The 4,119-nt window shown below is 36.0% G+C and overlaps 1 long non-coding RNA gene across 1 annotated transcript; it reads right to left on the bottom strand.

The window, feature by feature from the left end:
• Positions 1 to 2,823: 2,823 nt before the first annotated feature.
• LOC122073383 lies at positions 2,824 to 3,616 on the bottom strand. Its single transcript, XR_006138771.1, has 2 exons — positions 3,484 to 3,616; positions 2,824 to 3,215 (listed from the first exon to the last, which is right to left on the bottom strand). It is a non-coding gene; the product is annotated as an uncharacterized LOC122073383 (long non-coding RNA).
• Between the last annotated feature and the right edge of the window lie 503 nt (positions 3,617 to 4,119).

Genomic DNA, 4,119 nt, shown 5'->3' with positions numbered 1-4,119 from the left:
AATAATCACATGGGTTATGGTGGGTGCATGTTGTAGTTTAAATTAAGTGGATTGCCAATCACTGTTCAAGGGATCAAAATTAGTGTATGTTGTAGCTTGAATTTAGTGGATTGTCACTCACTAGTCAAGGAATCAGAATTAGGTCAGCCAAGATTAATCCCGTTCTATTCTAATTGGCTGATCTATTGATTTGTATAGAATTCAGGACGATTCCGGTTGGATCAGAGCTGGGACCAGTTGCATGCTGTTTCTGCACGCTTTGCTACTAAACAACATGGGGCTACTTCACCTCTATAAGCATGACATAGCAATATAGAATTTTGCGTTGCCAATATATATATATATATATATATATATAACAACAACAATATTCAAAACCTTATTTCAACTTAATGGGGTCAACTACATGAAGATTTCAAGTAAGGATGAGCACGAAAATCTATGCAAAATTTTTAACAGGTTATGGCTAATTATAATAAGTGTCGGTTGTCAACCTGATGCATCACTACAAATCAACTACATGCTTATAACGATGGACATAATAAGGTACCGATTGTCTACCTAACGTACCATATAGATCAGTCAAGCGAGACCGGATCAGGTCCTCGTACGAGAACCAGATCTTGGATTCTCGTACGCTTAAAAAGTGGACATATGTAAGCCATTTATTCTCTCTCCTAAATTTTTAACCGACAACCTTTTTTTCTATTTTCTCTCCCCATTATCTCTTCCACTCACGGAACCACACTCTCTCCTCATGGTTTATTAATTTTTTTTATTTCTTTTTTATTTAATTACAATTTAATATTTTTTTAGTCCTACAAAATAGCTTTAGATATTGATCTCAAGCGTGTCAATAGATACGAATGGGATATCAATAAAAACTAAAAAAATAATAAAATATTGATAATAAAGTTTTGTTCATTCATAGAGGATGGCTCACCCACCATTCGAGGGTTTCCAAGTCCCTACAAGGTTTTAGTATAAATCCAAAATATTATATGTAAGCATGATCGCGATTTAGAGATATGGTACATTGATAATATGTGGATTGGATTGAATCGGCTAAATATCGTATTAGATCAATATTGGCATTGTATCGAATAGCATTGGATAATTGGAAGAGAAAGAGAGAGTTTTGTATTATTATTGTTTGAATTGGTTAATTAAAAAAATAATAATAATAATAGAAAAAATTATATAAAATAGTATTTAAGTTAAAAGAGAGATAAGATGGTATAACATTTAAATAGAAAGAGAGATAAAGGGAGGCAACGAAACTCTAGGTAATCCAGATAATAGTTTTTAGTGGAATACACGTGTCTACTTTTTAAGTGTACAAGAATACAAGATCAGCTTCTCGTAGGAGGACCTGATCCGGCCTCCAATCAAACCAAAGCGTCTTACATGTATCACGTCCACCACCAAGACAATAACCTTGCTAAGCACGAAAAACAATAAGAAATCAAAAGTCTGCACAATAAGAAAATTTCCTTACATTTTTGTATCAACCCATATTCCGATTTATGACCCAATGATAATCTAAGAGAATTATATAATTCAAAAGTTTCCAAGTAAGAAGGAGTGATCGGATTCATATTGAAGGAGTTAAATGAACTAGGAGCAGACCTAAAATAACCATAGGCGAAGTGGTGAGGAATGACATGCATAGTCTTGGTTTTGTCCCCAAGTATGACCTCTGATGGAGCCTATTAATGGGCAATGATCCATGTAGTCGTCTTCATATAGCTTTGACTATCCTGACTTGTTGGGCTGTAGCTCTTTCCCCTTACTCCCCTTCTCATTTTTTTTATCCTCATCTTTCTATTTTCATTTCTCATCATTTTTTTTTCCTCTTCCTTCACCTTTCTTGTTTAGACAATGTTCTAATTTTGTTTTGTTAAAAGAATTTATTTCATTTAAAACACACAAAACCAAGGATTTAGTTATTGGTATCTACCAATACCTCGGATTGGATCAGTCACTTTTAGCATTACTTTTTGAAAAACGTGCATTCTTTACAGCTTTAACCCTGAAATGTAGCATCGTTCTGAATCAATTAGGAATTGGTATCTACTGAGATCGATACTGATATGATACGATGGATCCAATACCGATACTTATAACCATGCTCCAAACAACTTATGGTTGGAAGAGTCTAGATTAGTTTGAAACTCGGTTTTAGTTTCCTCTGCCTTATTTTCCTTCAAGTAGAAATCATTAAAGCTAGCCCTCAGAAGAGGGCTACTATACTCACACCTGATGTAGGATAATTGCCTTGGAAGGAAACAAAGAAGAAAAAGATAGGATTATGAGTTATGACCAACCTCGCCTATGGTTTTCCACAAGGCCTCGTTGAATGAGGTGGTGAGGATAACAGTGGGAAAGCTGGTGGCTGTAGGCACAGTTTGACCAAAACGAGTGTTGGGACCGAGGTTGCTAGCTTATAATTAATATAAATATATATATATATATATATATATATATATGAGATTAAAAGAGAATTGAAGAAAATTGATGCAATAATCAAAAGATTTTCATTATTAAACGTATTGGCACAAAAATTTCATTATTTATTCTGTATCCATGAAAGAAGGGAACTTAGATCCTCTCCCCTAACCACTCGACCCCATTTCACACCGTCCGGTAGCACAAAAATCTTTTCTTATTTATTCGGTGATTCCGTCCTTCGGTTTTGAATAATGACATGCTACACCACTATTTACTGGTGATGGAGAGGGATAAGGAGGCCAAAATTTTTCCATTAGGCTATGTTTGGTAGCCAAGAGAAGAAAAGAAAATAAAAAAAAAAAAATCTAGAAAAGAAAGGAAAAGAAAAGAAATGAATATATTGAAACATCTACTTACATGCATAGTAACCAATCATTGCACTAGTAGAATTTACATGGGTCCAACAACGGTGAACTTGGGCTGTCCGGTGTCAACGATCAATGGCAAAGTGTTCTTATCATTTTTTAGTAAGACAATCCCCTGTCTTGCAGCATCAGCCGAGAGCTCAAGATGTGCCGGAGAACATATGTTGTTCTTCCCTAGTCTTGAGTACCCACCAGGGTTATCATCAAACCACCCAAGTCTCAACAAAACAATGAAAAGGTTCTTTAGAGATGCATCAATTTCAGCCTCTGCCACCTTCCCTTGCTTCACTGCTTGTGTCGCATATTTTGGGTAGAATTCTCCACAATCTAGATCCATACCTAGTAATACAATCAAAATATAAACAAGAAGAAATAAGTGAAATTAATGTCAATATATACATTGTTTAAGACTCAATGTCAACAATGGTAAGGTCCTTTAGAGATGGCAGTTCTAAGGAGGGGTGGGAGGTTAGGGTTTTGTATTTTGGTGGATCTGGGTGCATTACTACTTCACACCCAAATGGAAAGAGAATTACTATTACTGTGTACTGCTACTGCTGCTATAGTTGAAAATAAATCTAATAATGGTATATAATTAATTAATTACCTCTGCATCAAAATGGAAGCCGTTAACCCCCTTCCAATTATCGACGTCATAAGTTGCAAAGTGTTTACAACATGCTGCAACCTTGAGAGGCCTTGAGTTTGGGTTCCTAGTTTTCTCATAGTCTTTCACATCTTGCAGGCGTCTTACATAATTAACGCCGTGACGTTCAACCACATAAGGATCTTCCCCAGGTATTTCTGTAATTTTTCCCACCGTGGATCCCTGACAACGTTAATGGTTTGGCTCCAAAACGTCAATCCAATCATTCCTAAATTGTACATAGCTCTTGCTTCATCTGACACGACCTGATGAGAAATAAATAAATAAATAAAGAATTTAAAAGCTAACATTTAAAGAGACGTGCTCATGTCCTTATAAGTCTTTATATCGAGTTACTATACTCACGCCTAAGGATAATTATTGCCCTCGCGTGGAAGCCAGCAAAAAGACCCTACACTACTTAATCTTTGGAAGGAAAGAAATAAGGAAAAGACCAACCTCACCTATGGTTTTCCACAATGTCTCATTGAAAGAGGAGGTGGTGAGGATAACAGTGGGAAAGTTGGTGGCTGCAGGCACGTTTTGATTGAAATGAGTGCCGTGACAGGCGTCTGAAACTCATTGGAGTGCCTCTGA

The sequence above is a fragment of the Macadamia integrifolia genome, chromosome 3, assembly GCF_013358625.1.
Source record: "Macadamia integrifolia cultivar HAES 741 chromosome 3, SCU_Mint_v3, whole genome shotgun sequence".
NCBI classification, from domain to species: Eukaryota; Viridiplantae; Streptophyta; class Magnoliopsida; order Proteales; family Proteaceae; genus Macadamia; species Macadamia integrifolia.
This window is presented reverse-complemented; position numbering and strand designations above follow the sequence as displayed.